The 18147-nt window shown below is 49.4% G+C and overlaps 55 non-coding genes across 55 annotated transcripts; all 55 read right to left on the minus strand.

Moving 5' to 3' along the window:
- Positions 1 to 8: 8 nt before the first annotated feature.
- LOC147955079 (5S ribosomal RNA) lies at positions 9 to 127 on the minus strand. Its single transcript, XR_015612752.1, has one exon. It is a non-coding gene; the product is annotated as a 5S ribosomal RNA (ribosomal RNA).
- Positions 128 to 336: 209 nt separating this feature from the next.
- On the minus strand, positions 337 to 455 carry LOC147955080 (5S ribosomal RNA). Its single transcript, XR_015612764.1, has one exon. It is a non-coding gene; the product is annotated as a 5S ribosomal RNA (ribosomal RNA).
- Positions 456 to 664: 209 nt separating this feature from the next.
- On the minus strand, positions 665 to 783 carry LOC147955081 (5S ribosomal RNA). Its single transcript, XR_015612775.1, has one exon. It is a non-coding gene; the product is annotated as a 5S ribosomal RNA (ribosomal RNA).
- Positions 784 to 992: 209 nt separating this feature from the next.
- Positions 993 to 1111, minus strand: LOC147955082 (5S ribosomal RNA). Its single transcript, XR_015612786.1, has one exon. It is a non-coding gene; the product is annotated as a 5S ribosomal RNA (ribosomal RNA).
- Positions 1112 to 1320: 209 nt separating this feature from the next.
- LOC147955083 (5S ribosomal RNA) lies at positions 1321 to 1439 on the minus strand. Its single transcript, XR_015612798.1, has one exon. It is a non-coding gene; the product is annotated as a 5S ribosomal RNA (ribosomal RNA).
- A 209-nt stretch (positions 1440 to 1648) lies between these two features.
- On the minus strand, positions 1649 to 1767 carry LOC147955084 (5S ribosomal RNA). The gene has a single exon (XR_015612809.1). It is a non-coding gene; the product is annotated as a 5S ribosomal RNA (ribosomal RNA).
- Positions 1768 to 1976: 209 nt separating this feature from the next.
- LOC147955085 (5S ribosomal RNA) lies at positions 1977 to 2095 on the minus strand. The gene has a single exon (XR_015612820.1). It is a non-coding gene; the product is annotated as a 5S ribosomal RNA (ribosomal RNA).
- A 209-nt stretch (positions 2096 to 2304) lies between these two features.
- On the minus strand, positions 2305 to 2423 carry LOC147955086 (5S ribosomal RNA). The gene has a single exon (XR_015612831.1). It is a non-coding gene; the product is annotated as a 5S ribosomal RNA (ribosomal RNA).
- A 209-nt stretch (positions 2424 to 2632) lies between these two features.
- On the minus strand, positions 2633 to 2751 carry LOC147955087 (5S ribosomal RNA). The gene has a single exon (XR_015612842.1). It is a non-coding gene; the product is annotated as a 5S ribosomal RNA (ribosomal RNA).
- A 209-nt stretch (positions 2752 to 2960) lies between these two features.
- Positions 2961 to 3079, minus strand: LOC147955088 (5S ribosomal RNA). The gene has a single exon (XR_015612853.1). It is a non-coding gene; the product is annotated as a 5S ribosomal RNA (ribosomal RNA).
- Positions 3080 to 3288: 209 nt separating this feature from the next.
- On the minus strand, positions 3289 to 3407 carry LOC147955089 (5S ribosomal RNA). The gene has a single exon (XR_015612864.1). It is a non-coding gene; the product is annotated as a 5S ribosomal RNA (ribosomal RNA).
- Positions 3408 to 3616: 209 nt separating this feature from the next.
- LOC147955090 (5S ribosomal RNA) lies at positions 3617 to 3735 on the minus strand. The gene has a single exon (XR_015612876.1). It is a non-coding gene; the product is annotated as a 5S ribosomal RNA (ribosomal RNA).
- Positions 3736 to 3944: 209 nt separating this feature from the next.
- LOC147955091 (5S ribosomal RNA) lies at positions 3945 to 4063 on the minus strand. Its single transcript, XR_015612887.1, has one exon. It is a non-coding gene; the product is annotated as a 5S ribosomal RNA (ribosomal RNA).
- A 210-nt stretch (positions 4064 to 4273) lies between these two features.
- Positions 4274 to 4392, minus strand: LOC147955092 (5S ribosomal RNA). Its single transcript, XR_015612898.1, has one exon. It is a non-coding gene; the product is annotated as a 5S ribosomal RNA (ribosomal RNA).
- A 209-nt stretch (positions 4393 to 4601) lies between these two features.
- LOC147955093 (5S ribosomal RNA) lies at positions 4602 to 4720 on the minus strand. Its single transcript, XR_015612909.1, has one exon. It is a non-coding gene; the product is annotated as a 5S ribosomal RNA (ribosomal RNA).
- A 209-nt stretch (positions 4721 to 4929) lies between these two features.
- LOC147955094 (5S ribosomal RNA) lies at positions 4930 to 5048 on the minus strand. Its single transcript, XR_015612920.1, has one exon. It is a non-coding gene; the product is annotated as a 5S ribosomal RNA (ribosomal RNA).
- Positions 5049 to 5257: 209 nt separating this feature from the next.
- On the minus strand, positions 5258 to 5376 carry LOC147955095 (5S ribosomal RNA). Its single transcript, XR_015612931.1, has one exon. It is a non-coding gene; the product is annotated as a 5S ribosomal RNA (ribosomal RNA).
- Positions 5377 to 5585: 209 nt separating this feature from the next.
- Positions 5586 to 5704, minus strand: LOC147955096 (5S ribosomal RNA). Its single transcript, XR_015612942.1, has one exon. It is a non-coding gene; the product is annotated as a 5S ribosomal RNA (ribosomal RNA).
- A 208-nt stretch (positions 5705 to 5912) lies between these two features.
- On the minus strand, positions 5913 to 6031 carry LOC147955097 (5S ribosomal RNA). Its single transcript, XR_015612953.1, has one exon. It is a non-coding gene; the product is annotated as a 5S ribosomal RNA (ribosomal RNA).
- A 209-nt stretch (positions 6032 to 6240) lies between these two features.
- On the minus strand, positions 6241 to 6359 carry LOC147955098 (5S ribosomal RNA). The gene has a single exon (XR_015612964.1). It is a non-coding gene; the product is annotated as a 5S ribosomal RNA (ribosomal RNA).
- Positions 6360 to 6568: 209 nt separating this feature from the next.
- On the minus strand, positions 6569 to 6687 carry LOC147955099 (5S ribosomal RNA). Its single transcript, XR_015612974.1, has one exon. It is a non-coding gene; the product is annotated as a 5S ribosomal RNA (ribosomal RNA).
- Positions 6688 to 6896: 209 nt separating this feature from the next.
- LOC147955100 (5S ribosomal RNA) lies at positions 6897 to 7015 on the minus strand. The gene has a single exon (XR_015612979.1). It is a non-coding gene; the product is annotated as a 5S ribosomal RNA (ribosomal RNA).
- A 209-nt stretch (positions 7016 to 7224) lies between these two features.
- On the minus strand, positions 7225 to 7343 carry LOC147955101 (5S ribosomal RNA). The gene has a single exon (XR_015612980.1). It is a non-coding gene; the product is annotated as a 5S ribosomal RNA (ribosomal RNA).
- Positions 7344 to 7552: 209 nt separating this feature from the next.
- On the minus strand, positions 7553 to 7671 carry LOC147955102 (5S ribosomal RNA). Its single transcript, XR_015612981.1, has one exon. It is a non-coding gene; the product is annotated as a 5S ribosomal RNA (ribosomal RNA).
- A 209-nt stretch (positions 7672 to 7880) lies between these two features.
- LOC147955103 (5S ribosomal RNA) lies at positions 7881 to 7999 on the minus strand. Its single transcript, XR_015612982.1, has one exon. It is a non-coding gene; the product is annotated as a 5S ribosomal RNA (ribosomal RNA).
- Positions 8000 to 8208: 209 nt separating this feature from the next.
- LOC147955104 (5S ribosomal RNA) lies at positions 8209 to 8327 on the minus strand. The gene has a single exon (XR_015612983.1). It is a non-coding gene; the product is annotated as a 5S ribosomal RNA (ribosomal RNA).
- Positions 8328 to 8536: 209 nt separating this feature from the next.
- On the minus strand, positions 8537 to 8655 carry LOC147955105 (5S ribosomal RNA). Its single transcript, XR_015612984.1, has one exon. It is a non-coding gene; the product is annotated as a 5S ribosomal RNA (ribosomal RNA).
- Positions 8656 to 8864: 209 nt separating this feature from the next.
- LOC147955106 (5S ribosomal RNA) lies at positions 8865 to 8983 on the minus strand. The gene has a single exon (XR_015612985.1). It is a non-coding gene; the product is annotated as a 5S ribosomal RNA (ribosomal RNA).
- A 209-nt stretch (positions 8984 to 9192) lies between these two features.
- LOC147955107 (5S ribosomal RNA) lies at positions 9193 to 9311 on the minus strand. The gene has a single exon (XR_015612933.1). It is a non-coding gene; the product is annotated as a 5S ribosomal RNA (ribosomal RNA).
- A 209-nt stretch (positions 9312 to 9520) lies between these two features.
- Positions 9521 to 9639, minus strand: LOC147955108 (5S ribosomal RNA). The gene has a single exon (XR_015612987.1). It is a non-coding gene; the product is annotated as a 5S ribosomal RNA (ribosomal RNA).
- A 209-nt stretch (positions 9640 to 9848) lies between these two features.
- On the minus strand, positions 9849 to 9967 carry LOC147955109 (5S ribosomal RNA). Its single transcript, XR_015612988.1, has one exon. It is a non-coding gene; the product is annotated as a 5S ribosomal RNA (ribosomal RNA).
- A 209-nt stretch (positions 9968 to 10176) lies between these two features.
- Positions 10177 to 10295, minus strand: LOC147955110 (5S ribosomal RNA). The gene has a single exon (XR_015612989.1). It is a non-coding gene; the product is annotated as a 5S ribosomal RNA (ribosomal RNA).
- Positions 10296 to 10504: 209 nt separating this feature from the next.
- Positions 10505 to 10623, minus strand: LOC147955111 (5S ribosomal RNA). Its single transcript, XR_015612991.1, has one exon. It is a non-coding gene; the product is annotated as a 5S ribosomal RNA (ribosomal RNA).
- A 209-nt stretch (positions 10624 to 10832) lies between these two features.
- On the minus strand, positions 10833 to 10951 carry LOC147955112 (5S ribosomal RNA). Its single transcript, XR_015612934.1, has one exon. It is a non-coding gene; the product is annotated as a 5S ribosomal RNA (ribosomal RNA).
- A 209-nt stretch (positions 10952 to 11160) lies between these two features.
- LOC147955113 (5S ribosomal RNA) lies at positions 11161 to 11279 on the minus strand. Its single transcript, XR_015612992.1, has one exon. It is a non-coding gene; the product is annotated as a 5S ribosomal RNA (ribosomal RNA).
- Positions 11280 to 11488: 209 nt separating this feature from the next.
- On the minus strand, positions 11489 to 11607 carry LOC147955114 (5S ribosomal RNA). Its single transcript, XR_015612993.1, has one exon. It is a non-coding gene; the product is annotated as a 5S ribosomal RNA (ribosomal RNA).
- Positions 11608 to 11956: 349 nt separating this feature from the next.
- Positions 11957 to 12075, minus strand: LOC147955115 (5S ribosomal RNA). Its single transcript, XR_015612919.1, has one exon. It is a non-coding gene; the product is annotated as a 5S ribosomal RNA (ribosomal RNA).
- A 209-nt stretch (positions 12076 to 12284) lies between these two features.
- LOC147955116 (5S ribosomal RNA) lies at positions 12285 to 12403 on the minus strand. The gene has a single exon (XR_015612994.1). It is a non-coding gene; the product is annotated as a 5S ribosomal RNA (ribosomal RNA).
- Positions 12404 to 12612: 209 nt separating this feature from the next.
- Positions 12613 to 12731, minus strand: LOC147955117 (5S ribosomal RNA). Its single transcript, XR_015612995.1, has one exon. It is a non-coding gene; the product is annotated as a 5S ribosomal RNA (ribosomal RNA).
- Positions 12732 to 12940: 209 nt separating this feature from the next.
- LOC147955118 (5S ribosomal RNA) lies at positions 12941 to 13059 on the minus strand. The gene has a single exon (XR_015612996.1). It is a non-coding gene; the product is annotated as a 5S ribosomal RNA (ribosomal RNA).
- Positions 13060 to 13268: 209 nt separating this feature from the next.
- LOC147955119 (5S ribosomal RNA) lies at positions 13269 to 13387 on the minus strand. The gene has a single exon (XR_015612997.1). It is a non-coding gene; the product is annotated as a 5S ribosomal RNA (ribosomal RNA).
- Positions 13388 to 13596: 209 nt separating this feature from the next.
- Positions 13597 to 13715, minus strand: LOC147955120 (5S ribosomal RNA). Its single transcript, XR_015612929.1, has one exon. It is a non-coding gene; the product is annotated as a 5S ribosomal RNA (ribosomal RNA).
- Positions 13716 to 13924: 209 nt separating this feature from the next.
- LOC147955121 (5S ribosomal RNA) lies at positions 13925 to 14043 on the minus strand. The gene has a single exon (XR_015612930.1). It is a non-coding gene; the product is annotated as a 5S ribosomal RNA (ribosomal RNA).
- A 209-nt stretch (positions 14044 to 14252) lies between these two features.
- LOC147955122 (5S ribosomal RNA) lies at positions 14253 to 14371 on the minus strand. Its single transcript, XR_015612998.1, has one exon. It is a non-coding gene; the product is annotated as a 5S ribosomal RNA (ribosomal RNA).
- A 209-nt stretch (positions 14372 to 14580) lies between these two features.
- On the minus strand, positions 14581 to 14699 carry LOC147955123 (5S ribosomal RNA). The gene has a single exon (XR_015612999.1). It is a non-coding gene; the product is annotated as a 5S ribosomal RNA (ribosomal RNA).
- Positions 14700 to 14908: 209 nt separating this feature from the next.
- On the minus strand, positions 14909 to 15027 carry LOC147955124 (5S ribosomal RNA). The gene has a single exon (XR_015613000.1). It is a non-coding gene; the product is annotated as a 5S ribosomal RNA (ribosomal RNA).
- Positions 15028 to 15236: 209 nt separating this feature from the next.
- Positions 15237 to 15355, minus strand: LOC147955125 (5S ribosomal RNA). The gene has a single exon (XR_015613002.1). It is a non-coding gene; the product is annotated as a 5S ribosomal RNA (ribosomal RNA).
- A 209-nt stretch (positions 15356 to 15564) lies between these two features.
- LOC147955126 (5S ribosomal RNA) lies at positions 15565 to 15683 on the minus strand. The gene has a single exon (XR_015613003.1). It is a non-coding gene; the product is annotated as a 5S ribosomal RNA (ribosomal RNA).
- Positions 15684 to 15892: 209 nt separating this feature from the next.
- Positions 15893 to 16011, minus strand: LOC147955127 (5S ribosomal RNA). Its single transcript, XR_015613004.1, has one exon. It is a non-coding gene; the product is annotated as a 5S ribosomal RNA (ribosomal RNA).
- Positions 16012 to 16220: 209 nt separating this feature from the next.
- Positions 16221 to 16339, minus strand: LOC147955128 (5S ribosomal RNA). Its single transcript, XR_015613005.1, has one exon. It is a non-coding gene; the product is annotated as a 5S ribosomal RNA (ribosomal RNA).
- A 209-nt stretch (positions 16340 to 16548) lies between these two features.
- LOC147955129 (5S ribosomal RNA) lies at positions 16549 to 16667 on the minus strand. The gene has a single exon (XR_015613006.1). It is a non-coding gene; the product is annotated as a 5S ribosomal RNA (ribosomal RNA).
- A 209-nt stretch (positions 16668 to 16876) lies between these two features.
- Positions 16877 to 16995, minus strand: LOC147955130 (5S ribosomal RNA). Its single transcript, XR_015613007.1, has one exon. It is a non-coding gene; the product is annotated as a 5S ribosomal RNA (ribosomal RNA).
- Positions 16996 to 17204: 209 nt separating this feature from the next.
- On the minus strand, positions 17205 to 17323 carry LOC147955131 (5S ribosomal RNA). The gene has a single exon (XR_015613008.1). It is a non-coding gene; the product is annotated as a 5S ribosomal RNA (ribosomal RNA).
- Positions 17324 to 17532: 209 nt separating this feature from the next.
- Positions 17533 to 17651, minus strand: LOC147955132 (5S ribosomal RNA). The gene has a single exon (XR_015613009.1). It is a non-coding gene; the product is annotated as a 5S ribosomal RNA (ribosomal RNA).
- Positions 17652 to 17860: 209 nt separating this feature from the next.
- On the minus strand, positions 17861 to 17979 carry LOC147955133 (5S ribosomal RNA). The gene has a single exon (XR_015613010.1). It is a non-coding gene; the product is annotated as a 5S ribosomal RNA (ribosomal RNA).
- Between the last annotated feature and the right edge of the window lie 168 nt (positions 17980 to 18147).

Below are 18147 nucleotides of genomic sequence, written 5' to 3' on the forward strand. Positions count from 1 at the left end.
TTAAAAAGGGAATGCAACACGAGGACTTCCCAGGAGGTCACCCATCCTAGTACTACTCTCGCCCAAGCACGCTTAACTTCGGAGTTCTGATGGGATCCGGTGCTTTAGTGCTGGTATGATCGCATCCGACATGTTACCCCCGTCTTCGTCCCTTATGCTTGCCCCTCCCAGCTCCACTACAAAGACGATCGTACTTTGCTTTCCCCGCCGCTACACGCGTGAATAATGACCAACGAGCTAAAACTTACCGCAAACGTGCAAAATAATAAAACGTGGTAAATATATGTCGCGGCCGTGAGCTTTCTTTTGCACGCCGCGCAAAAAAATTTTAAAAAGGGAATGCAACACGAGGACTTCCCAGGAGGTCACCCATCCTAGTACTACTCTCGCCCAAGCACGCTTAACTTCGGAGTTCTGATGGGATCCGGTGCTTTAGTGCTGGTATGATCGCATCCGACATGTTACCCCCGTCTTCGTCCCTTATGCTTGCCCCTCCCAGCTCCACTACAAAGACGATCGTACTTTGCTTTCCCCGCCGCTACACGCGTGAATAATGACCAACGAGCTAAAACTTACCGCAAACGTGCAAAATAATAAAACGTGGTAAATATATGTCGCGGCCGTGAGCTTTCTTTTGCACGCCGCGCAAAAAAATTTTAAAAAGGGAATGCAACACGAGGACTTCCCAGGAGGTCACCCATCCTAGTACTACTCTCGCCCAAGCACGCTTAACTTCGGAGTTCTGATGGGATCCGGTGCTTTAGTGCTGGTATGATCGCATCCGACATGTTACCCCCGTCTTCGTCCCTTATGCTTGCCCCTCCCAGCTCCACTACAAAGACGATCGTACTTTGCTTTCCCCGCCGCTACACGCGTGAATAATGACCAACGAGCTAAAACTTACCGCAAACGTGCAAAATAATAAAACGTGGTAAATATATGTCGCGGCCGTGAGCTTTCTTTTGCACGCCGCGCAAAAAAATTTTAAAAAGGGAATGCAACACGAGGACTTCCCAGGAGGTCACCCATCCTAGTACTACTCTCGCCCAAGCACGCTTAACTTCGGAGTTCTGATGGGATCCGGTGCTTTAGTGCTGGTATGATCGCATCCGACATGTTACCCCCGTCTTCGTCCCTTATGCTTGCCCCTCCCAGCTCCACTACAAAGACGATCGTACTTTGCTTTCCCCGCCGCTACACGCGTGAATAATGACCAACGAGCTAAAACTTACCGCAAACGTGCAAAATAATAAAACGTGGTAAATATATGTCGCGGCCGTGAGCTTTCTTTTGCACGCCGCGCAAAAAAATTTTAAAAAGGGAATGCAACACGAGGACTTCCCAGGAGGTCACCCATCCTAGTACTACTCTCGCCCAAGCACGCTTAACTTCGGAGTTCTGATGGGATCCGGTGCTTTAGTGCTGGTATGATCGCATCCGACATGTTACCCCCGTCTTCGTCCCTTATGCTTGCCCCTCCCAGCTCCACTACAAAGACGATCGTACTTTGCTTTCCCCGCCGCTACACGCGTGAATAATGACCAACGAGCTAAAACTTACCGCAAACGTGCAAAATAATAAAACGTGGTAAATATATGTCGCGGCCGTGAGCTTTCTTTTGCACGCCGCGCAAAAAAATTTTAAAAAGGGAATGCAACACGAGGACTTCCCAGGAGGTCACCCATCCTAGTACTACTCTCGCCCAAGCACGCTTAACTTCGGAGTTCTGATGGGATCCGGTGCTTTAGTGCTGGTATGATCGCATCCGACATGTTACCCCCGTCTTCGTCCCTTATGCTTGCCCCTCCCAGCTCCACTACAAAGACGATCGTACTTTGCTTTCCCCGCCGCTACACGCGTGAATAATGACCAACGAGCTAAAACTTACCGCAAACGTGCAAAATAATAAAACGTGGTAAATATATGTCGCGGCCGTGAGCTTTCTTTTGCACGCCACGCAAAAAAATTTTAAAAAGGGAATGCAACACGAGGACTTCCCAGGAGGTCACCCATCCTAGTACTACTCTCGCCCAAGCACGCTTAACTTCGGAGTTCTGATGGGATCCGGTGCTTTAGTGCTGGTATGATCGCATCCGACATGTTACCCCCGTCTTCGTCCCTTATGCTTGCCCCTCCCAGCTCCACTACAAAGACGATCGTACTTTGCTTTCCCCGCCGCTACACGCGTGAATAATGACCAACGAGCTAAAACTTACCGCAAACGTGCAAAATAATAAAACGTGGTAAATATATGTCGCGGCCGTGAGCTTTCTTTTGCACGCCGCGCAAAAAAATTTTAAAAAGGGAATGCAACACGAGGACTTCCCAGGAGGTCACCCATCCTAGTACTACTCTCGCCCAAGCACGCTTAACTTCGGAGTTCTGATGGGATCCGGTGCTTTAGTGCTGGTATGATCGCATCCGACATGTTACCCCCGTCTTCGTCCCTTATGCTTGCCCCTCCCAGCTCCACTACAAAGACGATCGTACTTTGCTTTCCCCGCCGCTACACGCGTGAATAATGACCAACGAGCTAAAACTTACCGCAAACGTGCAAAATAATAAAACGTGGTAAATATATGTCGCGGCCGTGAGCTTTCTTTTGCACGCCGCGCAAAAAAATTTTAAAAAGGGAATGCAACACGAGGACTTCCCAGGAGGTCACCCATCCTAGTACTACTCTCGCCCAAGCACGCTTAACTTCGGAGTTCTGATGGGATCCGGTGCTTTAGTGCTGGTATGATCGCATCCGACATGTTACCCCCGTCTTCGTCCCTTATGCTTGCCCCTCCCAGCTCCACTACAAAGACGATCGTACTTTGCTTTCCCCGCCGCTACACGCGTGAATAATGACCAACGAGCTAAAACTTACCGCAAACGTGCAAAATAATAAAACGTGGTAAATATATGTCGCGGCCGTGAGCTTTCTTTTGCACGCCGCGCAAAAAAATTTTAAAAAGGGAATGCAACACGAGGACTTCCCAGGAGGTCACCCATCCTAGTACTACTCTCGCCCAAGCACGCTTAACTTCGGAGTTCTGATGGGATCCGGTGCTTTAGTGCTGGTATGATCGCATCCGACATGTTACCCCCGTCTTCGTCCCTTATGCTTGCCCCTCCCAGCTCCACTACAAAGACGATCGTACTTTGCTTTCCCCGCCGCTACACGCGTGAATAATGACCAACGAGCTAAAACTTACCGCAAACGTGCAAAATAATAAAACGTGGTAAATATATGTCGCGGCCGTGAGCTTTCTTTTGCACGCCGCGCAAAAAAATTTTAAAAAGGGAATGCAACACGAGGACTTCCCAGGAGGTCACCCATCCTAGTACTACTCTCGCCCAAGCACGCTTAACTTCGGAGTTCTGATGGGATCCGGTGCTTTAGTGCTGGTATGATCGCATCCGACATGTTACCCCCGTCTTCGTCCCTTATGCTTGCCCCTCCCAGCTCCACTACAAAGACGATCGTACTTTGCTTTCCCCGCCGCTACACGCGTGAATAATGACCAACGAGCTAAAACTTACCGCAAACGTGCAAAATAATAAAACGTGGTAAATATATGTCGCGGCCGTGAGCTTTCTTTTGCACGCCGCGCAAAAAAATTTTAAAAAGGGAATGCAACACGAGGACTTCCCAGGAGGTCACCCATCCTAGTACTACTCTCGCCCAAGCACGCTTAACTTCGGAGTTCTGATGGGATCCGGTGCTTTAGTGCTGGTATGATCGCATCCGACATGTTACCCCCGTCTTCGTCCCTTATGCTTGCCCCTCCCAGCTCCACTACAAAGACGATCGTACTTTGCTTTCCCCGCCGCTACACGCGTGAATAATGACCAACGAGCTAAAACTTACCGCAAACGTGCAAAATAATAAAACGTGGTAAATATATGTCGCGGCCGTGAGCTTTCTTTTGCACGCCGCGCAAAAAAATTTTAAAAAGGGAATGCAACACGAGGACTTCCCAGGAGGTCACCCATCCTAGTACTACTCTCGCCCAAGCACGCTTAACTTCGGAGTTCTGATGGGATCCGGTGCTTTAGTGCTGGTATGATCGCATCCGACATGTTACCCCCCGTCTTCGTCCCTTATGCTTGCCCCTCCCAGCTCCACTACAAAGACGATCGTACTTTGCTTTCCCCGCCGCTACACGCGTGAATAATGACCAACGAGCTAAAACTTACCGCAAACGTGCAAAATAATAAAACGTGGTAAATATATGTCGCGGCCGTGAGCTTTCTTTTGCACGCCGCGCAAAAAAATTTTAAAAAGGGAATGCAACACGAGGACTTCCCAGGAGGTCACCCATCCTAGTACTACTCTCGCCCAAGCACGCTTAACTTCGGAGTTCTGATGGGATCCGGTGCTTTAGTGCTGGTATGATCGCATCCGACATGTTACCCCCGTCTTCGTCCCTTATGCTTGCCCCTCCCAGCTCCACTACAAAGACGATCGTACTTTGCTTTCCCCGCCGCTACACGCGTGAATAATGACCAACGAGCTAAAACTTACCGCAAACGTGCAAAATAATAAAACGTGGTAAATATATGTCGCGGCCGTGAGCTTTCTTTTGCACGCCGCGCAAAAAAATTTTAAAAAGGGAATGCAACACGAGGACTTCCCAGGAGGTCACCCATCCTAGTACTACTCTCGCCCAAGCACGCTTAACTTCGGAGTTCTGATGGGATCCGGTGCTTTAGTGCTGGTATGATCGCATCCGACATGTTACCCCCGTCTTCGTCCCTTATGCTTGCCCCTCCCAGCTCCACTACAAAGACGATCGTACTTTGCTTTCCCCGCCGCTACACGCGTGAATAATGACCAACGAGCTAAAACTTACCGCAAACGTGCAAAATAATAAAACGTGGTAAATATATGTCGCGGCCGTGAGCTTTCTTTTGCACGCCGCGCAAAAAAATTTTAGAAAGGGAATGCAACACGAGGACTTCCCAGGAGGTCACCCATCCTAGTACTACTCTCGCCCAAGCACGCTTAACTTCGGAGTTCTGATGGGATCCGGTGCTTTAGTGCTGGTATGATCGCATCCGACATGTTACCCCCGTCTTCGTCCCTTATGCTTGCCCCTCCCAGCTCCACTACAAAGACGATCGTACTTTGCTTTCCCCGCCGCTACACGCGTGAATAATGACCAACGAGCTAAAACTTACCGCAAACGTGCAAAATAATAAAACGTGGTAAATATATGTCGCGGCCGTGAGCTTTCTTTTGCACGCCGCGCAAAAAAATTTTAAAAAGGGAATGCAACACGAGGACTTCCCAGGAGGTCACCCATCCTAGTACTACTCTCGCCCAAGCACGCTTAACTTCGGAGTTCTGATGGGATCCGGTGCTTTAGTGCTGGTATGATCGCATCCGACATGTTACCCCCGTCTTCGTCCCTTATGCTTGCCCCTCCCAGCTCCACTACAAAGACGATCGTACTTTGCTTTCCCCGCCGCTACACGCGTGAATAATGACCAACGAGCTAAAACTTACCGCAAACGTGCAAAATAATAAAACGTGGTAAATATATGTCGCGGCCGTGAGCTTTCTTTTGCACGCCGCGCAAAAAAATTTTAGAAAGGGAATGCAACACGAGGACTTCCCAGGAGGTCACCCATCCTAGTACTACTCTCGCCCAAGCACGCTTAACTTCGGAGTTCTGATGGGATCCGGTGCTTTAGTGCTGGTATGATCGCATCCGACATGTTACCCCCGTCTTCGTCCCTTATGCTTGCCCCTCCCAGCTCCACTACAAAGACGATCGTACTTTGCTTTCCCCGCCGCTACACGCGTGAATAATGACCAACGAGCTAAAACTTACCGCAAACGTGCAAAATAATAAAACGTGGTAAATATATGTCGCGGCCGTGAGCTTTCTTTTGCACGCCGCGCAAAAATTTTTAAAAAGGGAATGCAACACGAGGACTTCCCAGGAGGTCACCCATCCTAGTACTACTCTCGCCCAAGCACGCTTAACTTCGGAGTTCTGATGGGATCCGGTGCTTTAGTGCTGGTATGATCGCATCCGACATGTTACCCCCGTCTTCGTCCCTTATGCTTGCCCCTCCCAGCTCCACTACAAAGACGATCGTACTTTGCTTTCCCCGCCGCTACACGCGTGAATAATGACCAACGAGCTAAAACTTACCGCAAACGTGCAAAATAATAAAACGTGGTAAATATATGTCGCGGCCGTGAGCTTTCTTTTGCACGCCGCGCAAAAAAATTTTAGAAAGGGAATGCAACACGAGGACTTCCCAGGAGGTCACCCATCCTAGTACTACTCTCGCCCAAGCACGCTTAACTTCGGAGTTCTGATGGGATCCGGTGCTTTAGTGCTGGTATGATCGCATCCGACATGTTACCCCCGTCTTCGTCCCTTATGCTTGCCCCTCCCAGCTCCACTACAAAGACGATCGTACTTTGCTTTCCCCGCCGCTACACGCGTGAATAATGACCAACGAGCTAAAACTTACCGCAAACGTGCAAAATAATAAAACGTGGTAAATATATGTCGCGGCCGTGAGCTTTCTTTTGCACGCCGCGCAAAAAAATTTTAAAAAGGGAATGCAACACGAGGACTTCCCAGGAGGTCACCCATCCTAGTACTACTCTCGCCCAAGCACGCTTAACTTCGGAGTTCTGATGGGATCCGGTGCTTTAGTGCTGGTATGATCGCATCCGACATGTTACCCCCGTCTTCGTCCCTTATGCTTGCCCCTCCCAGCTCCACTACAAAGACGATCGTACTTTGCTTTCCCCGCCGCTACACGCGTGAATAATGACCAACGAGCTAAAACTTACCGCAAACGTGCAAAATAATAAAACGTGGTAAATATATGTCGCGGCCGTGAGCTTTCTTTTGCACGCCGCGCAAAAAAATTTTAAAAAGGGAATGCAACACGAGGACTTCCCAGGAGGTCACCCATCCTAGTACTACTCTCGCCCAAGCACGCTTAACTTCGGAGTTCTGATGGGATCCGGTGCTTTAGTGCTGGTATGATCGCATCCGACATGTTACCCCCGTCTTCGTCCCTTATGCTTGCCCCTCCCAGCTCCACTACAAAGACGATCGTACTTTGCTTTCCCCGCCGCTACACGCGTGAATAATGACCAACGAGCTAAAACTTACCGCAAACGTGCAAAATAATAAAACGTGGTAAATATATGTCGCGGCCGTGAGCTTTCTTTTGCACGCCGCGCAAAAAAATTTTAGAAAGGGAATGCAACACGAGGACTTCCCAGGAGGTCACCCATCCTAGTACTACTCTCGCCCAAGCACGCTTAACTTCGGAGTTCTGATGGGATCCGGTGCTTTAGTGCTGGTATGATCGCATCCGACATGTTACCCCCGTCTTCGTCCCTTATGCTTGCCCCTCCCAGCTCCACTACAAAGACGATCGTACTTTGCTTTCCCCGCCGCTACACGCGTGAATAATGACCAACGAGCTAAAACTTACCGCAAACGTGCAAAATAATAAAACGTGGTAAATATATGTCGCGGCCGTGAGCTTTCTTTTGCACGCCGCGCAAAAATTTTTTAAAAAGGGAATGCAACACGAGGACTTCCCAGGAGGTCACCCATCCTAGTACTACTCTCGCCCAAGCACGCTTAACTTCGGAGTTCTGATGGGATCCGGTGCTTTAGTGCTGGTATGATCGCATCCGACATGTTACCCCCGTCTTCGTCCCTTATGCTTGCCCCTCCCAGCTCCACTACAAAGACGATCGTACTTTGCTTTCCCCGCCGCTACACGCGTGAATAATGACCAACGAGCTAAAACTTACCGCAAACGTGCAAAATAATAAAACGTGGTAAATATATGTCGCGGCCGTGAGCTTTCTTTTGCACGCCGCGCAAAAAAATTTTAGAAAGGGAATGCAACACGAGGACTTCCCAGGAGGTCACCCATCCTAGTACTACTCTCGCCCAAGCACGCTTAACTTCGGAGTTCTGATGGGATCCGGTGCTTTAGTGCTGGTATGATCGCATCCGACATGTTACCCCCGTCTTCGTCCCTTATGCTTGCCCCTCCCAGCTCCACTACAAAGACGATCGTACTTTGCTTTCCCCGCCGCTACACGCGTGAATAATGACCAACGAGCTAAAACTTACCGCAAACGTGCAAAATAATAAAACGTGGTAAATATATGTCGCGGCCGTGAGCTTTCTTTTGCACGCCGCGCAAAAAAATTTTAAAAAGGGAATGCAACACGAGGACTTCCCAGGAGGTCACCCATCCTAGTACTACTCTCGCCCAAGCACGCTTAACTTCGGAGTTCTGATGGGATCCGGTGCTTTAGTGCTGGTATGATCGCATCCGACATGTTACCCCCGTCTTCGTCCCTTATGCTTGCCCCTCCCAGCTCCACTACAAAGACGATCGTACTTTGCTTTCCCCGCCGCTACACGCGTGAATAATGACCAACGAGCTAAAACTTACCGCAAACGTGCAAAATAATAAAACGTGGTAAATATATGTCGCGGCCGTGAGCTTTCTTTTGCACGCCGCGCAAAAAAATTTTAAAAAGGGAATGCAACACGAGGACTTCCCAGGAGGTCACCCATCCTAGTACTACTCTCGCCCAAGCACGCTTAACTTCGGAGTTCTGATGGGATCCGGTGCTTTAGTGCTGGTATGATCGCATCCGACATGTTACCCCCGTCTTCGTCCCTTATGCTTGCCCCTCCCAGCTCCACTACAAAGACGATCGTACTTTGCTTTCCCCGCCGCTACACGCGTGAATAATGACCAACGAGCTAAAACTTACCGCAAACGTGCAAAATAATAAAACGTGGTAAATATATGTCGCGGCCGTGAGCTTTCTTTTGCACGCCGCGCAAAAAAATTTTAAAAAGGGAATGCAACACGAGGACTTCCCAGGAGGTCACCCATCCTAGTACTACTCTCGCCCAAGCACGCTTAACTTCGGAGTTCTGATGGGATCCGGTGCTTTAGTGCTGGTATGATCGCATCCGACATGTTACCCCCGTCTTCGTCCCTTATGCTTGCCCCTCCCAGCTCCACTACAAAGACGATCGTACTTTGCTTTCCCCGCCGCTACACGCGTGAATAATGACCAACGAGCTAAAACTTACCGCAAACGTGCAAAATAATAAAACGTGGTAAATATATGTCGCGGCCGTGAGCTTTCTTTTGCACGCCGCGCAAAAAAATTTTAAAAAGGGAATGCAACACGAGGACTTCCCAGGAGGTCACCCATCCTAGTACTACTCTCGCCCAAGCACGCTTAACTTCGGGGTTCTGATGGGATCCGGTGCTTTAGTGCTGGTATGATCGCATCCGACATGTTACCCCCGTCTTCGTCCCTTATGCTTGCCCCTCCCAGCTCCACTACAAAGACGATCGTACTTTGCTTTCCCCGCCGCTACACGCGTGAATAATGACCAACGAGCTAAAACTTACCGCAAACGTGCAAAATAATAAAACGTGGTAAATATATGTCGCGGCCGTGAGCTTTCTTTTGCACGCCGCGCAAAAAAATTTTAAAAAGGGAATGCAACACGAGGACTTCCCAGGAGGTCACCCATCCTAGTACTACTCTCGCCCAAGCACGCTTAACTTCGGAGTTCTGATGGGATCCGGTGCTTTAGTGCTGGTATGATCGCATCCGACATGTTACCCCCGTCTTCGTCCCTTATGCTTGCCCCTCCCAGCTCCACTACAAAGACGATCGTACTTTGCTTTCCCCGCCGCTACACGCGTGAATAATGACCAACGAGCTAAAGCTTACCGCAAACGTGCAAAATAATAAAACGTGGTAAATATATGTCGCGGCCGTGAGCTTTCTTTTGCACGCCGCGCAAAAAAATTTTAAAAAGGGAATGCAACACGAGGACTTCCCAGGAGGTCACCCATCCTAGTACTACTCTCGCCCAAGCACGCTTAACTTCGGAGTTCTGATGGGATCCGGTGCTTTAGTGCTGGTATGATCGCATCCGACATGTTACCCCCGTCTTCGTCCCTTATGCTTGCCCCTCCCAGCTCCACTACAAAGACGATCGTACTTTGCTTTCCCCGCCGCTACACGCGTGAATAATGACCAACGAGCTAAAACTTACCGCAAACGTGCAAAATAATAAAACGTGGTAAATATATGTCGCGGCCGTGAGCTTTCTTTTGCACGCCGCGCAAAAAAATTTTAAAAAGGGAATGCAACACGAGGACTTCCCAGGAGGTCACCCATCCTAGTACTACTCTCGCCCAAGCACGCTTAACTTCGGAGTTCTGATGGGATCCGGTGCTTTAGTGCTGGTATGATCGCATCCGACATGTTACCCCCGTCTTCGTCCCTTATGCTTGCCCCTCCCAGCTCCACTACAAAGACGATCGTACTTTGCTTTCCCCGCCGCTACACGCGTGAATAATGACCAACGAGCTAAAACTTACCGCAAACGTGCAAAATAATAAAACGTGGTAAATATATGTCGCGGCCGTGAGCTTTCTTTTGCACGCCGCGCAAAAAAATTTTAAAAAGGGAATGCAACACGAGGACTTCCCAGGAGGTCACCCATCCTAGTACTACTCTCGCCCAAGCACGCTTAACTTCGGAGTTCTGATGGGATCCGGTGCTTTAGTGCTGGTATGATCGCATCCGACATGTTACCCCCGTCTTCGTCCCTTATGCTTGCCCCTCCCAGCTCCACTACAAAGACGATCGTACTTTGCTTTCCCCGCCGCTACACGCGTGAATAATGACCAACGAGCTAAAACTTACCGCAAACGTGCAAAATAATAAAACGTGGTAAATATATGTCGCGGCCGTGAGCTTTCTTTTGCACGCCGCGCAAAAAAATTTTAAAAAGGGAATGCAACACGAGGACTTCCCAGGAGGTCACCCATCCTAGTACTACTCTCGCCCAAGCACGCTTAACTTCGGGGTTCTGATGGGATCCGGTGCTTTAGTGCTGGTATGATCGCATCCGACATGTTACCCCCGTCTTCGTCCCTTATGCTTGCCCCTCCCAGCTCCACTACAAAGACGATCGTACTTTGCTTTCCCCGCCGCTACACGCGTGAATAATGACCAACGAGCTAAAACTTACCGCAAACGTGCAAAATAATAAAACGTGGTAAATATATGTCGCGGCCGTGAGCTTTCTTTTGCACGCCGCGCAAAAAAATTTTAAAAAGGGAATGCAACACGAGGACTTCCCAGGAGGTCACCCATCCTAGTACTACTCTCGCCCAAGCACGCTTAACTTCGGAGTTCTGATGGGATCCGGTGCTTTAGTGCTGGTATGATCGCATCCGACATGTTACCCCCGTCTTCGTCCCTTATGCTTGCCCCTCCCAGCTCCACTACAAAGACGATCGTACTTTGCTTTCCCCGCCGCTACACGCGTGAATAATGACCAACGAGCTAAAGCTTACCGCAAACGTGCAAAATAATAAAACGTGGTAAATATATGTCGCGGCCGTGAGCTTTCTTTTGCACGCCGCGCAAAAAAATTTTAAAAAGGGAATGCAACACGAGGACTTCCCAGGAGGTCACCCATCCTAGTACTACTCTCGCCCAAGCACGCTTAACTTCGGAGTTCTGATGGGATCCGGTGCTTTAGTGCTGGTATGATCGCATCCGACATGTTACCCCCGTCTTCGTCCCTTATGCTTGCCCCTCCCAGCTCCACTACAAAGACGATCGTACTTTGCTTTCCCCGCCGCTACACGCGTGAATAATGACCAACGAGCTAAAGCTTACCGCAAACGTGCAAAATAATAAAACGTGGTAAATATATGTCGCGGCCGTGAGCTTTCTTTTGCACGCCGCGCAAAAAACGATCGTACTTTGCTTTCCCCGCCGCTACACGCGTGAATAATGACCAACGAGCTAAAGCTTACCGCAAACGTGCAAAATAATAAAACGTGGTAAATATATGTCGCGGCCGTGAGCTTTCTTTTGCACGCCGCGCAAAAAATTTTTAAAAAGGGAATGCAACACGAGGACTTCCCAGGAGGTCACCCATCCTAGTACTACTCTCGCCCAAGCACGCTTAACTTCGGAGTTCTGATAGGATCCGGTGCTTTAGTGCTGGTATGATCGCATCCGACATGTTACCCCCGTCTTCGTCCCTTATGCTTGCCCCTCCCAGCTCCACTACAAAGACGATCGTACTTTGCTTTCCCCGCCGCTACACGCGTGAATAATGACCAACGAGCTAAAGCTTACCGCAAACGTGCAAAATAATAAAACGTGGTAAATATATGTCGCGGCCGTGAGCTTTCTTTTGCACGCCGCGCAAAAAAATTTTAAAAAGGGAATGCAACACGAGGACTTCCCAGGAGGTCACCCATCCTAGTACTACTCTCGCCCAAGCACGCTTAACTTCGGAGTTCTGATGGGATCCGGTGCTTTAGTGCTGGTATGATCGCATCCGACATGTTACCCCCGTCTTCGTCCCTTATGCTTGCCCCTCCCAGCTCCACTACAAAGACGATCGTACTTTGCTTTCCCCGCCGCTACACGCGTGAATAATGACCAACGAGCTAAAACTTACCGCAAACGTGCAAAATAATAAAACGTGGTAAATATATGTCGCGGCCGTGAGCTTTCTTTTGCACGCCGCGCAAAAAAATTTTAAAAAGGGAATGCAACACGAGGACTTCCCAGGAGGTCACCCATCCTAGTACTACTCTCGCCCAAGCACGCTTAACTTCGGAGTTCTGATGGGATCCGGTGCTTTAGTGCTGGTATGATCGCATCCGACATGTTACCCCCGTCTTCGTCCCTTATGCTTGCCCCTCCCAGCTCCACTACAAAGACGATCGTACTTTGCTTTCCCCGCCGCTACACGCGTGAATAATGACCAACGAGCTAAAACTTACCGCAAACGTGCAAAATAATAAAACGTGGTAAATATATGTCGCGGCCGTGAGCTTTCTTTTGCACGCCGCGCAAAAAAATTTTAAAAAGGGAATGCAACACGAGGACTTCCCAGGAGGTCACCCATCCTAGTACTACTCTCGCCCAAGCACGCTTAACTTCGGAGTTCTGATGGGATCCGGTGCTTTAGTGCTGGTATGATCGCATCCGACATGTTACCCCCGTCTTCGTCCCTTATGCTTGCCCCTCCCAGCTCCACTACAAAGACGATCGTACTTTGCTTTCCCCGCCGCTACACGCGTGAATAATGACCAACGAGCTAAAACTTACCGCAAACGTGCAAAATAATAAAACGTGGTAAATATATGTCGCGGCCGTGAGCTTTCTTTTGCACGCCGCGCAAAAAAAATTTAAAAAGGGAATGCAACACGAGGACTTCCCAGGAGGTCACCCATCCTAGTACTACTCTCGCCCAAGCACGCTTAACTTCGGAGTTCTGATGGGATCCGGTGCTTTAGTGCTGGTATGATCGCATCCGACATGTTACCCCCGTCTTCGTCCCTTATGCTTGCCCCTCCCAGCTCCACTACAAAGACGATCGTACTTTGCTTTCCCCGCCGCTACACGCGTGAATAATGACCAACGAGCTAAAACTTACCGCAAACGTGCAAAATAATAAAACGTGGTAAATATATGTCGCGGCCGTGAGCTTTCTTTTGCACGCCGCGCAAAAAAATTTTAAAAAGGGAATGCAACACGAGGACTTCCCAGGAGGTCACCCATCCTAGTACTACTCTCGCCCAAGCACGCTTAACTTCGGAGTTCTGATGGGATCCGGTGCTTTAGTGGTGGTATGATCGCATCCGACATGTTACCCCCGTCTTCGTCCCTTATGCTTGCCCCTCCCAGCTCCACTACAAAGACGATCGTACTTTGCTTTCCCCGCCGCTACACGCGTGAATAATGACCAACGAGCTAAAACTTACCGCAAACGTGCAAAATAATAAAACGTGGTAAATATATGTCGCGGCCGTGAGCTTTCTTTTGCACGCCGCGCAAAAAAATTTTAAAAAGGGAATGCAACACGAGGACTTCCCAGGAGGTCACCCATCCTAGTACTACTCTCGCCCAAGCACGCTTAACTTCGGAGTTCTGATGGGATCCGGTGCTTTAGTGGTGGTATGATCGCATCCGACATGTTACCCCCGTCTTCGTCCCTTATGCTTGCCCCTCCCAGCTCCACTACAAAGACGATCGTACTTTGCTTTCCCCGCCGCTACACGCGTGAATAATGACCAACGAGCTAAAACTTACCGCAAACGTGCAAAATAATAAAACGTGGTAAATATATGTCGCGGCCGTGAGCTTTCTTTTGCACGCCGCGCAAAAAAATTTTAAAAAGGGAATGCAACACGAGGACTTCCCAGGAGGTCACCCATCCTAGTACTACTCTCGCCCAAGCACGCTTAACTTCGGAGTTCTGATGGGATCCGGTGCTTTAGTGCTGGTATGATCGCATCCGACATGTTACCCCCGTCTTCGTCCCTTATGCTTGCCCCTCCCAGCTCCACTACAAAGACGATCGTACTTTGCTTTCCCCGCCGCTACACGCGTGAATAATGACCAACGAGCTAAAACTTACCGCAAACGTGCAAAATAATAAAACGTGGTAAATATATGTCGCGGCCGTGAGCTTTCTTTTGCACGCCGCGCAAAAAAATTTTAAAAAGGGAATGCAACACGAGGACTTCCCAGGAGGTCACCCATCCTAGTACTACTCTCGCCCAAGCACGCTTAACTTCGGAGTTCTGATGGGATCCGGTGCTTTAGTGCTGGTATGATCGCATCCGACATGTTACCCCCGTCTTCGTCCCTTATGCTTGCCCCTCCCAGCTCCACTACAAAGACGATCGTACTTTGCTTTCCCCGCCGCTACACGCGTGAATAATGACCAACGAGCTAAAACTTACCGCAAACGTGCAAAATAATAAAACGTGGTAAATATATGTCGCGGCCGTGAGCTTTCTTTTGCACGCCGCGCAAAAAAATTTTAAAAAGGGAATGCAACACGAGGACTTCCCAGGAGGTCACCCATCCTAGTACTACTCTCGCCCAAGCACGCTTAACTTCGGAGTTCTGATGGGATCCGGTGCTTTAGTGCTGGTATGATCGCATCCGACATGTTACCCCCGTCTTCGTCCCTTATGCTTGCCCCTCCCAGCTCCACTACAAAGACGATCGTACTTTGCTTTCCCCGCCGCTACACGCGTGAATAATGACCAACGAGCTAAAACTTACCGCAAACGTGCAAAATAATAAAACGTGGTAAATATATGTCGCGGCCGTGAGCTTTCTTTTGCACGCCGCGCAAAAAAATTTTAAAAAGGGAATGCAACACGAGGACTTCCCAGGAGGTCACCCATCCTAGTACTACTCTCGCCCAAGCACGCTTAACTTCGGAGTTCTGATGGGATCCGGTGCTTTAGTGCTGGTATGATCGCATCCGACATGTTACCCCCGTCTTCGTCCCTTATGCTTGCCCCTCCCAGCTCCACTACAAAGACGATCGTACTTTGCTTTCCCCGCCGCTACACGCGTGAATAATGACCAACGAGCTAAAACTTACCGCAAACGTGCAAAATAATAAAACGTGGTAAATATATGTCGCGGCCGTGAGCTTTCTTTTGCACGCCGCGCAAAAAAATTTTAAAAAGGGAATGCAACACGAGGACTTCCCAGGAGGTCACCCATCCTAGTACTACTCTCGCCCAAGCACGCTTAACTTCGGAGTTCTGATGGGATCCGGTGCTTTAGTGCTGGTATGATCGCATCCGACATGTTACCCCCGTCTTCGTCCCTTATGCTTGCCCCTCCCAGCTCCACTACAAAGACGATCGTACTTTGCTTTCCCCGCCGCTACACGCGTGAATAATGACCAACGAGCTAAAACTTACCGCAAACGTGCAAAATAATAAAACGTGGTAAATATATGTCGCGGCCGTGAGCTTTCTTTTGCACGCCGCGCAAAAAAATTTTAAAAAGGGAATGCAACACGAGGACTTCCCAGGAGGTCACCCATCCTAGTACTACTCTCGCCCAAGCACGCTTAACTTCGGAGTTCTGATGGGATCCGGTGCTTTAGTGCTGGTATGATCGCATCCGACATGTTACCCCCGTCTTCGTCCCTTATGCTTGCCCCTCCCAGCTCCACTACAAAGACGATCGTACTTTGCTTTCCCCGCCGCTACACGCGTGAATAATGACCAACGAGCTAAAACTTACCGCAAACGTGCAAAATAATAAAACGTGGTAAATATATGTCGCGGCCGTGAGCTTTCTTTTGCACGCCGCGCAAAAAAATTTTAAAAAGGGAATGCAACACGAGGACTTCCCAGGAGGTCACCCATCCTAGTACTACTCTCGCCCAAGCACGCTTAACTTCGGAGTTCTGATGGGATCCGGTGCTTTAGTGCTGGTATGATCGCATCCGACATGTTACCCCCGTCTTCGTCCCTTATGCTTGCCCCTCCCAGCTCCACTACAAAGACGATCGTACTTTGCTTTCCCCGCCGCTACACGCGTGAATAATGACCAACGAGCTAAAACTTACCGCAAACGTGCAAAATAATAAAACGTGGTAAATATATGTCGCGGCCGTGAGCTTTCTTTTGCACGCCGCGCAAAAAAATTTTAAAAAGGGAATGCAACACGAGGACTTCCCAGGAGGTCACCCATCCTAGTACTACTCTCGCCCAAGCACGCTTAACTTCGGAGTTCTGATGGGATCCGGTGCTTTAGTGCTGGTATGATCGCATCCGACATGTTACCCCCGTCTTCGTCCCTTATGCTTGCCCCTCCCAGCTCCACTACAAAGACGATCGTACTTTGCTTTCCCCGCCGCTACACGCGTGAATAATGACCAACGAGCTAAAACTTACCGCAAACGTGCAAAATAATAAAACGTGGTAAATATATGTCGCGGCCGTGAGCTTTCTTTTGCACGCCGCGCAAAAAAATTTTAAAAAGGGAATGCAACACGAGGACTTCCCAGGAGGTCACCCATCCTAGTACTACTCTCGCCCAAGCACGCTTAACTTCGGAGTTCTGATGGGATCCGGTGCTTTAGTGCTGGTATGATCGCATCCGACATGTTACCCCCGTCTTCGTCCCTTATGCTTGCCCCTCCCAGCTCCACTACAAAGACGATCGTACTTTGCTTTCCCCGCCGCTACACGCGTGAATAATGACCAACGAGCTAAAACTTACCGCAAACGTGCAAAATAATAAAACGTGGTAAATATATGTCGCGGCCGTGAGCTTTCTTTTGCACGCCGCGCAAAAAAATTTTAAAAAGGGAATGCAACACGAGGACTTCCCAGGAGGTCACCCATCCTAGTACTACTCTCGCCCAAGCACGCTTAACTTCGGAGTTCTGATGGGATCCGGTGCTTTAGTGCTGGTATGATCGCATCCGACATGTTACCCCCGTCTTCGTCCCTTATGCTTGCCCCTCCCAGCTCCACTACAAAGACGATCGTACTTTGCTTTCCCCGCCGCTACACGCGTGAATAATGACCAACGAGCTAAAACTTACCGCAAACGTGCAAAATAATAAAACGTGGTAAATATATGTCGCGGCCGTGAGCTTTCTTTTGCACGCCGCGCAAAAAAATTTTAAAAAGGGAATGCAACACGAGGACTTCCCAGGAGGTCACCCATCCTAGTACTACTCTCGCCCAAGCACGCTTAACTTCGGAGTTCTGATGGGATCCGGTGCTTTAGTGCTGGTATGATCGCATCCGACATGTTACCCCCGTCTTCGTCCCTTATGCTTGCCCCTCCCAGCTCCACTACAAAGACGATCGTACTTTGCTTTCCCCGCCGCTACACGCGTGAATAATGACCAACGAGCTAAAACTTACCGCAAACGTGCAAAATAATAAAACGTGGTAAATATATGTCGCGGCCGTGAGCTTTCTTTTGCACGCCGCGCAAAAAAATTTTAAAAAGGGAATGCAACACGAGGACTTCCCAGGAGGTCACCCATCCTAGTACTACTCTCGCCCAAGCACGCTTAACTTCGGAGTTCTGATGGGATCCGGTGCTTTAGTGCTGGTATGATCGCATCCGACATGTTACCCCCGTCTTCGTCCCTTATGCTTGCCCCTCCCAGCTCCACTACAAAGACGATCGTACTTTGCTTTCCCCGCCGCTACACGCGTGAATAATGACCAACGAGCTAAAACTTACCGCAAACGTGCAAAATAATAAAACGTGGTAAATATATGTCGCGGCCG

Source organism: Triticum urartu, unplaced genomic scaffold (genome assembly GCF_056163025.1).
Source record: "Triticum urartu cultivar PI428250 unplaced genomic scaffold, HENAU_Tu73 scaffold1, whole genome shotgun sequence".
Lineage (NCBI taxonomy): Eukaryota > Viridiplantae > Streptophyta > Magnoliopsida > Poales > Poaceae > Triticum > Triticum urartu.